The sequence below is a fragment of the Thalia democratica genome, chromosome 2 (genome assembly GCF_965202585.1).
Source record: "Thalia democratica chromosome 2, ktThaDemo2.hap1.1, whole genome shotgun sequence".
NCBI lineage: Eukaryota > Metazoa > Chordata > Thaliacea > Salpida > Salpidae > Thalia > Thalia democratica.
Window position 1 is genome coordinate 67645974 of NC_139166.1, and position 14594 is coordinate 67660567.

The 14594-nt window shown below is 24.4% G+C and overlaps 1 protein-coding gene across 1 annotated transcript in view; it reads left to right on the forward strand.

Annotated features, from left to right (window-relative positions):
• LOC145829511 (splicing factor 45-like) overlaps nt 1-14594 on the forward strand; it is a 38456-nt gene that overhangs the window by 17546 nt on the left and 6316 nt on the right. The window lies entirely within an intron of this gene.

Here is a 14594-nt window from a genome sequence, read left to right on the forward strand (position 1 = left end):
TACAGCAATAAAGTAGAGAGCAAAGTGACAATATTGTTTTAATTAAGACATAAGTTGTATATAATTATGAAAAAGTTTACTTCTATTTTATAAAAGTTGTTATGTATTACCCGAGAGCTTCTTTAGTTTTATTATTAATTAGTGTCCTTTTTATTTATTTATAAGCTGTTGGAATACAGCAATAAAACTATATTTCTTAATAATTAGTCTATTAACATTTTAATGTCGATAGTTTCAAAAGAGAAGTTCTATTTGACTGAAGTTGTTATGTTTTACCCGAGAGCTCCTTTAGTTTTATTATTAATTAGTGTCCTGATTTTTTTGAATCCATAATTTACTTTTGCGTTTTAAGGTTACGCTGACAGACAGACTAAGCTTTCTTGCGGTTAAAAGTCAAAACGTGTATTATTTTTCAATTTTTTTGTTGAATGATTTTTTGAAACATGATGTTTTAGTAAGATCTTCATTATCACTAGATTCTACTGTTGGCTATAGTATGTGATTAAACGCTTGGTTTTTTGTTTTACATCAAAAAATATAAACTGCATTTCCGTATATTTGTTAAGTATTTTTTTTAATTTAAAGTGAAACATTTTTGTTAAAAGTCTACCATAGCAGGTGTTACCATAAATCAGTTGAAATTATTTAGATATATGTTAAAGATGTTCTATATCAAAAATGAATTTTTACTATTGTCTACAATTGAATATAATTTTTTTATTGAAAATTATTATTAATTTTATAATTAAAAATCAATACTTTTATGAACCGAGTTGCCATTAATGGTTTTTTTTTGGAAATTTAGTGGTTTTAGATGATATTACCTAATACAGTGAGATTGTCTTGTCTTATCAAAAATATAAGATTTAAAACCACTAGATTAAAAAAAGATTCAAAAGTTAGGTTTTGCTTGAAAACAAATAACTTTTGGCTACTAAATTGTAACCAATTGACAATTATTGTTTACAAAAATTTAAACCGCTGATAACATATTCCTTTTTTTTTTGTTTTTAGCAAAATTAAGTGATTTAATTTTTTTTTGAAGTTTTTTATTTTAATTTGAAAATGTTATTGCGTCATTGTTAGATGCTTTTTGTGCTGATACTAATTTGAAACCACAAACGTTAGAATTCTTTTTATATATAAATCTTGAAGCGATTAATGAAACTAGAAGTTCCATGAAATAGTAAAAATTTGAAAGCTGTTGGAGTACAGCAATGAAAATAAACATTGCAATTATTACTAAATTAACAGTTTATGTCGATAGTTCAAAAAAAAAAAGACTTTAAGAAAAGTTGTATTGTATTACCCAAAAGTTTATTTAGTTTTATTATTAATTAGTGTACTGATTTTTTTTTATCCTTAATTTATAAATTTGCGTTCAAAAATCGTACTGACAGACACAAAGTAAAATCGTGAACAAATTTAATTTAAAAGAAAGAAAAACTTGCTGGTTGTATTGAAGTTCTTTTTTCGATAAATAAAATAATTGCGTCTGATGCTTTTTGTGAAAAAATTAATTTGAAACCACAAACGTTCAAAAACAATTTTCATTATAAATAAAGGTTGAAGCATTGGTCAAGAATGGATTGGTTCCGTGTAAAAGTAATTAGTAAGCTGTGGGAATACAGCAAGAAAAATAGATAAAGTTAATTAACATTTAAATGTCGATATTTTCAAAAAAAAACCACTTCTATCTAATAGAATTTGTTATGTTTTAACCGAGGGCTTCTTTATTTTTATTATTAATTGAAAGTCCTGATTTATTTTTAGAATTTTTTATTTTTATTTGAAATTATTGTTTTCCATAAATAGTTTTGTTTATTGTTTTTTTATGTAACAATTTATTTAAAAAGATCAATATAATATATTTTTGTTGTGACAAAGTTGTTTACAGAGGTAAAGCTGTCTTGTGAAAATAATTATATGTTTTTCAACTGGAAAAGTTTTTTTTTTTTATATGGTATATTTTTTTAGTTTTTAAACTAAAAAAATTATTTTAATACATAGTTTTCATAGTTTTTGTTCTAGAAATTTGTAGCTTTTTTTCTTATGCTTAGATTGCTTTTTAACAAATTAAAAATAAGATTTAAAATCAGTTTAAAGTAGTTTTATTAGAAGACTGTGCTTACTAAAAAATTAATTGCTTAAAATCTTGTAGTTTTATGATAAAACTCTGCTAACAAGCAAACTCATGCTTTCTTAAAAAATTGTAGCCAAATAAAGTTATTGTTTCTGAGTAAACTAAAACTTTTTTTTGCAAACTACTGTAAGTGTATTACATTATTAAGTTATTTATGATCATCTAAATAATCTAAATTCCACTGGAAGAATCAGACATTCTCATGCTAACATTTGTTTTATTAAAGTTGCTTTGTAGTATTATTTGAAACTATTGAATTTTATTTTAGTTTAGATATATCATAATTGAGTGATACTAGATTATTTATTGAAGTTCTTTTTTCGATCAATAAAATAATTGCGTCTGATGCTTTTTGTGAAAAAATTAATTTGAAACCACAAACGTTAGCAAAACAATTTTCATTTTAAATAAAGGTTGAAGCATTGGTGTAGTAAGTATTTGTACCGTGTAAAAGTAGTAATTTGTGAGCTGTTGGAATACAGCAATAAAAATCAATTAAGTAAATTAACACTTAAATTGTCCGAACACAGATTTCAAAAAAAAAAGTTCACTTCTATTTGAGAGAAGTTGTTATGTCTCACCCGAGAGCTTCTTTAGTTTTATTATTGATTAGTGTCCTGATTTTTTTGAATCTAAAATTTACTTTTTGCGTTCAAATCTAACACAACTTTTATAAAGGTTTTCTTGTAAATTATGCCGATTAAAGTCAGTTTTGGTTGCTCAGGCTGTTTTATGTTGGCAAAGAATGTTGAATGGCAAAAAGGTTGAAATCCTAAATAAATTTTTCTGTCTAACATTCTAACTACTTTTGTTTTTTCTTTGTTTTTAGTTTATGCCGATTCCAAATATTTTTAGTAACTCAGAGTTTTTTTTTAGTTTTTTAAATGTGGCAAACATCTTAAATTCAATATGCTTTTTTTAACAATCGTTTTGGTTACTTAGTTTTTACTATAAGAAACTAGTATGTAACAAATTAAATCTAAAATTAAACAACTAAGTTTTGAGTGATAATTGTGTATCATATAATTTATCTTTTGTATGTGTTTTCATGCCTCTTTTTGATTTTAATTATACAAAAATGTATTTTTTGAAGTTTTTATAAATTTTTATATTTTAGATATGTCAAAAGTGAGTGATACTAAATTATTTATTGAAGTATTTTTTTCGATTAATAAAATCATTGCTTCTGATGCTTTTTGTGAAAAAAATAAACTCAAACCACAAACGTTAAAAAACAATTTTCATTTAAATAAAGGTTGAAGCATTGGTAAAGTAAGTTTTGGTACCGTTGAGTAGAATTTGTAAGCTGTTGGAATACAGCAATAAAACTATATTTCTTAATAATTAGTCTATTAACATTTTAATGTCGATAGTTTCAAAAGAGAAGTTCTATTTGACTGAAGTTGTTATGTTTTACCCGAGAGCTCCTTTAGTTTTATTATTAGTTAGTGTCCTGATTTTTTTAAATTTGAAATTTTTTTTTGATTTTATTTACTTTTTGCGTTCAAATCTCACACAACTTTTATAAAAGTTTTCAGATTGTTACTATTTTTTTAAATGTTATTTTTTGAAGTTAAGATATTTTTTCTCTGTTCGTGATTTTCAATGTAAAATCACAAACGCTTTGTTGAAAAATTGTTACATAATCAAATTACAATTACAGACATTAAAGACTTTACGTTGCAATATTTTCAATTTTAAAGCTGAAATATCTCGGCTATAATACACATCAGAAGTAAAATGAAGATTATTTTTTGGTAACAATTATTTTGAATCTACTCTTAAAACTTTGTATTGTTTATAAATTAAGTGAAAGTAATTAATGTAACCGTGTAAATAGTATGACTTTTATTTAATACTAAAATAAAATCTAAATTAAGATGATTATTCTTAATAGAATTAGAACTAATTTTATTTGATTTAAAAAACCAAAACTCAATTTTATTTCCAAATACTTCACATACAAAAAGATTTTTTTTATATTTAGTTCACTAGTTTTCACAATGTAAACACCTGTGCATTGAAATAATTTAACAGTACACACAAAATTTAGCAATATTTTATTAATCACGTTTGTTTCGTCTCTTTTTTTAGAAAATTCTTATCACGTTAATTATTTATACACATTTATTTCTATTTATTTAGCGTTTTGTAAGCTGTCGGAATACAACAAAAAAAATATTTGTAAATAATAATAACCTAAATCGTGCTTGAAATGATTACAATAATCTGCCGCGCAATTTCGCACTTTTCAAAAAAAAAATTCTCTAGTAAACATTTGACCTGCTGCACATCTTTGCATTTTTAATATGCTTATCACTCATCAGGACTAAATTAATTAATCAATTCCTAACTAACTAGCTTTATAAATTTGTTTACAATTACATACAGCGCAACTTCGCCCACTTGCAAATATGAAAAAAAGAACCTAGCATGGCTTGAAACTGAGTTGGCTTTAGTTCCTGCCGTGTATTTTAGCGCTGTATTAACATTTAAACATAGACATGCAAAGTAATTTTCTAGTTCTCAAAATAGCGCGTATAACACACTATACAGGTGTTTTTGAAAATTTAGGCCTGAGTAATTTTTTTTGTTTTGAGAGTACTGTAAAGTTTATTGAGAGTTCCAGAATTAGATGGTTATTTTACAAATTATATTGCCTTATTTAAATCATACAAACCTGTTGAAGGTTAAAAAATATATTTGATTTTAAACCTTAAAAAAAGTTTGTATTAAATATGAGTAAAGCATCTACAAGTTTTAATAGTTTTAACCCCATCAAAAGTTATCTGTAGTATTGAACATTCATAACATTTTGGATCAGATTGTTAATATCTGTAGATTTTGAAGTTTAAACTTAAAAATAAATACACTATTGTCTTTTATTTTGATTAAAAAAGTTAGATTTTAAAATGTTGTTGCAAACGACATTATAAAATTAGAGCTGAAGTAAAAAAGCTTTAAATTGCACAATTTTTAAGTTCTGTTAAAAAAAGTTTACAATAAAGCATAGTTTTTCAATTTAAATTTCATAGAACTTAGATTTACAAATGTTGAATCATACAACACTATAAATTAGAAAAAAAGTAAAAAATCTTTAAAATATAAATTTTTTTAAAAAGTTTAAAACTTCCAATTTTCAAAATCTGTTACAAATATTTTACAAAAAAGCATAGTTTTTATAAATTGATTGTTTCAGTTAGTTACTTTTTTAATGAAGACAATTTTTCAAGTTACATTTTTTTCTCTATTCGTGATTTTCAATATAAATTCACAAACGCTGGGTTGAAAACTTTTTATATAGTACTTCATCAAATGTGAACATTATGTTTTGAAGTATCATACTCTTTATTTTAAAGCTGAAGCATTTCGGCCAAAAGAAAACCATAAACAATAAGAAGACAAGCTTCGTGTAAATATTTAGTTTTGAATTTATTTTAAAACTTTTTTGTTGTTAAAAATTTCTAAATATTTGAAATTCAAATAAACAATGTTGACGTTTAAATTTTTTGCTTTTAATTTGTTAAATATGTGTTGAAATTTCCAAACATAAATACAAACTTAAATAAGATCATTAAGTATCAAATTAGAACTGAAGTAAGTTAAATTTAAATACCAATCATATATATTATTTACAAGTTCGTTACAAATGCAGTATTTTTTTAAAGGTTGTTAAATTTAACTTTTTTCTTTAACTTAAATCGACATGTGCCTAGTCTTGACAAATTAAGTATGATATTTAAAATCAGTTTAAAGTATTTTTTTAAGACTCACAAGCTTACTAACAAGTTTATGCTTGGTTACGAAATTGTTGCCAAATAAAATCTTTGTTTCAGAGTAAATCACGTTTTTTACTGCAGACTACTTGTAAGCGTAACAAAAAATTACATTGCAAAACTATTTACTCTGAAAACAACTTGAAATGCGTTGGAAGCATCGAGTTTTGTGACGAACTATTATAAAATCGCGAAAACTTGAATTCAGTTTTAATATTTAAGAGGCCGGCGTGCCGAAGTTTATAGCAAATAAGTTAATATTAATTTTCAAGCTGTGGTTATACAGCAATACTTTCATTCACAATTGATACAAATGAGACCAATGGTTTAATTTGTATTAATTACACTAACATGCCTTTTAATTTTGCAATCTTCAAAAATCTTAAGTAGTATGCCCTTTTTTGCCGTACACATTCGCACTTTTAAGGTGATGATTCCATCAGGACTAAAGTGTTTTTAGTTGAGTACATATAAACACAGTTTAACTTTACACATTTACAATTGTGGAATTGAAAAAAATCAAAACTGAATCTGCCTTGGTTTTAGCATACTTTATCTTCGCTCTCATTCAAAAGTGAACGTGCAAAGTTACGTAACAAGTTTACTTAAAATAATTTATAAAACGCACTAAACAGAATTATTGAAATATTTTTTTTTTAATTTTTAGCCTGAGAAAAGTTTTAAGTATGATTAAGTGAACTAGATTGTGTGAAGTTAGATTTAAAACTTTTGAGTCATACAACACTATACAGTTAAAACTTTAGTCAGAAAGCTTAAAAACGTCCAATTACTAAATCTCCCACAAATACTTTACTATAAATCATAGTTTTTATAAATTGGTTGTTACAGATTATTACTTTTTTAATGAAGATAATTTTTTTAATTACAATTTTCTCTCTGTTCGTGATTTTCAATGTAAAATCACAAACGGTGGGTTAAAAATTTTTATTTAATAGTAAATAAATATTATATTCGATAGTCAATTCTTTTCAATTTAAAGCTATTTTAGCATTTCGGCTAAAAGAATATCATAAAATTGTTAATTTTAAAGAATCTTTTTAAGTTTTCTTGTAATTCATGCCGATTAAAGTTAGTATTGGTCGCTCAGGCTTTTTTATGTTCAAACAGTGGCAATAAGGTTAAATTCCTAAATAAGTTTTTCTGTCTAACATTCTAACTACTTTTGTTTTTTTTATAATTTTTCAGTTTATGCTGATTCCGAATATTTTTAGTAACTCTATCTTTTTTTTTTTGCTTTAAAGAAATGTGGGAAGCATGTTATATTCAACATGCTTTGTTGATTACACAAGGATTAATTGGAATATTTTGCGCGGCTTTGTTGCAAATAAAACTGGTCTAATCAATAAAATTTTATTTTTCAAAAATTGTTTTTGTTACTTTTTTTTTGCTGTAAAAAACTAGTATTTAACATATGAAATCTGACATTTACTTAATTAAGCTTTGAGTAATAATTGTGTATCACGTTAAAACAAGGCATGTATAAAACATACTGAAGAATAATTCTTTTAAATTATACATCAATGTAAACTGAATTTTTTACTTATTTGAAATTATTGTTTTCCATAAATGGTTTTTTTATAAACGCTAAGAAACATTATTTTTATATGAAAATGATAACATGTTTGTGCTTTATTGAAAAGTCTTTGCTATTTTGGCATTTTGTAAGCTGTCTGAATACAGCAGAAAAAATGATTTGTGTATAATGACAACCTAAACCGTGGTTAAAATAGTACATTTAAAGTGAGCTACCTCTTAATTTCGCGCTGTTCAAAAAAACTCGATAAATAAACATTTGAACTGCTGTACGTCTTCGCATTTTAAAAGGTTTAATCAGGACTAAAGTGTTCACAGTTTAGTCCATTTACGTGCAGCGAAACTTCGCGCAATTGCAAATACGAAAAATAAATTTCCAGCATGAGTTGAAACTGAGTTGGTTTTAGTGCCTGCCGTGTATTTTAGCGCTTTATTAACATTTAAACATAAACACGCGAAGTTACACTTCTAGTTCTCAAAATAATGTGTATAACACACTATACAGGATTTTTCGAAAGTTTTGGCCTGAGTATTTATTTTTTCAGAGTACTGTAAAGTTTATTTAGAGTTCCAGAATTAGATGGCTGTTTACAAATTATAATGCTTTATTTAAATCATACAAACCTGTTTTAGGTTAAAAAATATGGTTGATTTTAAACCTTGAAAAAAGTATGTATTAAATATGAGTAAATCATCTACAAGTTTTACTAGTTTTAACCCAAACAAAAGTTATCTGTAGTATTAGACATTCATAACATTTTGGATCAGATTTTTAATGTCAATAGATTTTTAAGTTTAAACTTAAAAAATAAATACATTACTGTCTTTTATTTTGATTAAAGAAGTCAGATTTCTAAAATGTTGAAGCATATGGCGCTATAAAATTAGAAAAAAAAGAAAGCTTTAAAATCGTCTAATTTTCAAATTATGTTCAGATACTTTACAATAAATTGATTGTTTCCGTTTGTTAAAATTTTAATAAAGAAAATTTTTTAAGTTAAGATATTTCCTCACTGTTCGTGATTTTCAAAGTAAAATCACAAACGCTAGGTTGAAAACGTTTTATATAGTTGTTTAACTAACGGGAAGCCTAATTGTTCGGATTGTTCTTTCTAATTTAAAGCTGATACATTTCGGCTAAATATAATCAGTAATATAAAGCTCAGTTTCAATATTTAGTAGCATTTAATTTTGATTTACTTTTGAAAATTTTAGTTGCTTTTTAATGAAATACAAATAAGTAATATTGATGTTTAAATTTTCTACTTTTAAAATGTTAAATATTTGTTCTAATTTCTAAATAAAAACTTTAATAAGATCTTTAAGTATCTTTTTATAACTGAGGTAAGTTAAATTTAAATAGCAATAATATAAATTGTTTACAAATTGTCATATAAACTGTATTGTTTTTAAAAGGTTGGAAGACTAGCTTTTTTCTTGCATTTAGATTGACATAAGCCTAGTTTTAACTAATTAAACACAAAATTTTAAATAAATTTAAATTTTTTTATTAAAAGACTCTACATACAAACAAATCTATGCTTCGTTACAAAATTGTAGCCTAATGAAATTTCTCAGTAATTTAAAATTTTTGTTGCTAACTACTGTAAAAGTACTATAAAACTGTTTATGATCATGTAAATAGGCTAAATTGCACTGTTAGAAGAAGTAAAGTTGTCTTGTGAAAATAATTATATGATAAGTATTTTGCAATTGGAAAAAGTATTTTTTATATGGTCACATTTATTTAGTCTTTCTACTTAAAAAATTATTTTATTCCGTACATAGTTTTCACAAATTTTGTTGTAGAAACGTTGTTAATCTATTTTTTTTCCTATGCTTAGATCGCTTCTTGACATATTGAGTATAAAATCATTTAAAAGTAGTTTTGTTAAAAAAACTCTGCTTAAATTTAAATCTATGCTTAGTTACAACATTGTCGCCAAACAGAATTTTTGTTTCAAAGTAAATTAAATTTTTGTTACAAACTGGTGTATGTGTACTATAAAATCATTTATGATCATGTTAATACGTTAAATTGCACTGTACGTATTGAACTTTCTTGTACATATTTTTGCGATATTAAAGTTGCTTTGTAGTTTTATTAGAAACTGTTGCATTTTATTTTTCAATGCAGATAACATTTGTTTGATTTTGCTTAACTGTTTTTTTGATGAAACTAATTTAAAACCGCAAACGCTAAGAAGCATTATTTTAATATGAAAAGGCCTAAATTATATTATTGTATGCCTTTTGTATTTTTAAGCATTTTGTACGCTGTCAGAATACAGCAGTTAAACTTTCATTTATATTTTAAATGTTGCCAAAACCATCTGGTGAAACAATTGTAGTAATTTTTACCGCGTAACTTCGCACTGGTATAAAAATTTGTAAAATATTAAACCTGTGTTCGCACCTGTTAACTTCATTACCATAAAATTTTTAAAAGTTAATTTATTTAAACATACTGCGTAACTTCGCACACTTACAACTGTGCACTTAAAGAAATAGTACGACCTTCTAAGCATAAATTGAAAGTGCAACGTTTTTTAATTACAAGTTTTGATAGTGATTTTACACTTAAAGTTTTTCGTTATATATCTTCGCACTCTGTTTACACTTTAAGTTTTAAAAATGCAAGTTTATGCAGCGTAGTATAAAAAAATATATTATCAGGAATTATGCAATAGTTTGATATAAATTTATGTGTTTGCTCTTTTTTTTAGACACTGCTAAGTTGTATCATGATTTTCAGACCATATGTAAACTAAAATAATTTATTAAAATAAGACAAACCCAAGCCTGTTCAAGTTTGTAGAAAACGCTGGTTTGTTTTATATTTTAACTTATAATTGTTTTTAATTATGATTAAAACAAAAATAACTCTTACTAGTTTTAAACCCCATCAAAAGTTATCTGTAGTATTAAACATTCATAAAATTTTGGATCAGATTGTTTATATCTGTAGATTTTTGAGTTTAAACTTAAAAAATAAATACATTATTGTCTTTTATTTTGATTAAAAATGTTAAATTTTAAAATGTTGTTGTAAACGACATTATCAAATTAGAACTGAAGTAAAAAAGCTTTAAGTCGTCCAATTTTCAAATTCTGTTAAAAATACTTAACAATAAAGCATAGTTTTTATAAATTAGTTGTTTCAGCTTATTACAATTTTCAATGAAGACAATTTTTTAAATTAAATTTTTTCTTTATTCGTGATTTTCAATGTAAAATCTTAAACGCTGTGTGAAAAACTTTTTATATATGTGTATAACAAATGAACTTCTAATATTCACAGTTTTACCCTTCAATTTAGAGCTGAAATATTTCGGCTAAAAGGCAATCAGTAATAATTAGAAGACTAGCTTCGTTTCTATATAACTTTAATTTGTATTACTTTGAAACTTTTTGTTGTTTATAAATGAAATACAAATAAATAATGTTAATAAATAAATTGATTAATTTAATTTATTTCGACAAGCTCAAGCCTGTTGAAGTTTTTTTGGAAAACTCTGGTTATTTGAAACCTGAACTAAAAATTGTTTCAAATTTGAATAAGTATTTTTTATTTTTGTAATTTTACTACAACAAAAGTTATCTGTAATACATTTTTAACATTTTTGGTCAAATTTTTAATATTTTTAGATCGTTCAATTAAAAACTTAAGACCAGGGGCGTCGCGTGGGGTGTTGCACTGCCGCTACTGCACCACCTTGAAATTTTGTAAGAAAAAAAAAGTATCTGTAGCGTTTTCGTTATTTTTTAGAACGAAGTCTCTTTAAAAACTTCAATTTTGAAAACGACCATTTTGCCCACTTCACTGCCGCAAACTCTTAGCTGACTGCCGCAAATGAACTCAAAAAAGCAAAATTTCTTCAAGAATTACCGCAAAATCAATATCTTGCGGTAAGTAAACTAAATTGAAAATTCCCTAAAACAGGACATGCTTAAGTATCATCTAGAAGCTATTGTAAACATAAAATAAAAACAAAGCTAAGCTACTGCAAAGGATTAAACTTGAGTTTATGTACCCACATGATTTTTTGAATTTAACAGATCACTTCTATTAAAACTGGACAATAAAAGAACAAAACTTGTCATGAATGAAATATTAAAAAAAAAGATAAGAACCTTAAATCACTAAAGTCTAAGAAATTCGATTTTTTATTTTAATCTGTATACATAAACTTAATTATAACTGATTATTGTTATCATAAAATTAATAAAATATTTAATTAAATTATTTTTAAATGTAAAGTTAAAGTTCTATAAAAAAATAAGAAGTTTAATATAAACTTCTAGTTCACTCTTGCAGAAAAATAATTTAGATTTATATTAAATGAAAATTAGTATTATTGAAACAGTCACATCTTTAAATAAAGTAAATAGCCATAACTTAGAAACTTTGATTACTTATAGTAGTTTAACATTTTAGGAAAATTTAGTCTACTTTATATGACTTTTGGTTTAATTTTTTCATAAACAAAGCAACAGTTTTAGATAAAATTGTTGAAACATGGTTGCCTTGCCTCATAATCAGGATAACTTAAAAATGTTAAAAACTCAAGATGACCCAAGATAAATTAAAACAGACCAAATTATAAAAATATTCAGGCTGACTAAAGCAGTTTTAGTTTTTTACTCTGAAAATAACAAGCTTATTTAAAATTAAAAATTAAGTGTTTTTTCCCTATGGCCACATGAAAACTAACTAACCAATTTTTTACTACTATTAGGGTTACTTATTTATAAATTATCTTTAAAATTCTTTAAAAATTCAAAAGCCTCACCAACTAAACTTAAAAAAGTTGAGCTCCTGAGAAAAATACTGCCATCAAAATGAAAAACATATTAAAATTAAATAAAGAAAAGATACCCTTAAAAACTATTGAATTTTAAACCTCCAAAAAAAAAAACATTAAAATTAGAAAAAAAGTTAATTAAAATCTTAATGTTTGTAAAAAAAAAGTGCAAAATAGTGAGGGGTAAGGGAGGGGGGGGGGGAGGTTTATAGGCACTTTTTTACATATTGTTCTTATTTTAACTTTTTCAAAAAGCTAATAGTTACTCTTTAATAAACTTGAAATTTCCAATTGAACTTTTAGTTACAGTCGGTCAAAGCCAGAGAGTACAATGATTTATTATACAAGGAGCAAATCAAAACAGTAAAAAAATACAATTTTACTGAAAACCTATATTCTCCATTATTCTTAAAGCAATTTTTATCAAACTTTTTCATCCTAAGTTTTATAAAATTTGTTTACTTTTGTTAAAAAGAAATTTTAATTTTTAAGTATCAATATATATTTTTATATATACAAAAAAAAACTTTTGTTATTTTTTTTTCTTAGTGTTTCAAATATCTATTTCAGCAATTTGTTTTTTTTATAAAAGAAACATCTAATGATTTTGAAGCCAACTTATAAAAAAAAAAGATATGATTTTAGTGATTTGATTTATTTGTTGTTTGAGTTTATATTATATTAATAAGGATTCTTTTGTACCTCTGACTGTTAGTTACCATATCTCAAAAGTTAATATGATTTTTTTATATTTTCAAAAGATGAGTTGTAGTAAAATTAAAACTTTATAAAATAATTCCAGTCAAATAATTCTAAAGTAGATGTTAAGGGCATAAAAGGGGGGGGGGGGTAAAACACTTTTTTTAAGCGCTGATTTAGTTTGTGCCTCCCATAAGGAACCTTTTATTGCCTTTGACTTTGACCAGCTATATCTGAAAAAATATATTGAATTTTTAAAATCTGTAAAAAGCATCTTGTAACTTTGTAAAAACTACATAAAATAAGATCAAATTGTGAAGAAAGTGTTTCTTTTTTTGTAGTGAAGATTTTTTTTTTTGTTTGTAGACTTTTTAATTTCCTTGCCAAGTCTGATAAGACATTTATTTTTTTGTTAAGTTAAATATTAATGAAATAACCATTCTTAGTATGATGTTTAATCAAATATTTTTTAAATAAAGTTGAGGCAAAATAAAAAAAACTATTAAAGTTGCTGTATTTTCATTATAATAACAATTTGTTTTGTCTAAATATTTTCTACTGTTAGTTTTAACTTTAAAGCCTTCTTAAAAATCAATACTCATAAGTAAGCTAAAAATTTTTGAGTCTTTTAAATTAATTAATTTTTTTTTAATATTCCTATATTTGCTTTAATTTTCAAAGTATTTACTTTTTTTTTAAGTTGTTTTCTTAAATAATTTTTTTTTTTGAAAAAATAAATGTTTTATTTTTAAACAAAATTTCCCAAGTTACATTAGCAATTTAATGTAATTGTTGTATAAAAAAGTCTTTATTTAAGATAAAAAAAGAGTTTTAAAGTTAGGGATTTTTTTTAATTCTGCACCACCTAAAAAAAATATCACGCGACGCCACTGCTTAAGACTAATACTTAACTGTCTTTTATTTTGATTAAAGAAGTTAAATTTATAAATTTTGAAGCATACAACACTACAAAGCTAGAACTAAAGTTAAAAAGCTTTAAAACTTCCAATTATCAAATTTTTGTAACAAATACTTGACAGTAAAGTGTGGACTCAATTAATTTTATGTTTCAGCCTTTTACTTTTTTAAATTACAATTTTCTCTATGTTCGTGATTTTCAATGTAAAATCACAAACGTTTTGTTGAAAAATTGTTATATAATCAAACAACTACTTCTAATTTATATTTATGTCATAATATCTTCAATTTTAAAGCTAAATATTATAGCTAAAATACACTCAAAATTAAATGAAGAAAACCTTTATCAGGTTATCAATTAATTTTAAACTTGAATGAAGTAGAAGTAATTAATGTTACTGTATAAATAGTATGACTTTAATTTAAAACATAAATAAAATCTTAACTAAGATGATTATTCCTAATAGAGAACTAATGTTATTTAGATTTAAAATACTAAAACTTTGGTTTATTTCCAAATACTTAACATACAAATAACAGTTTATTTCAGTGGTTTTCACAATGTACACACCTGTTCAGTGCATTGTAATGATTTCACTGAAAACTTAGCAAAAATTTTAATTCTATTTGTTTCGTCGTTTTTTTACAGAAAGTTCTTATCACGTTAATTGCTTAACAAGACACGCACAACATTAAATC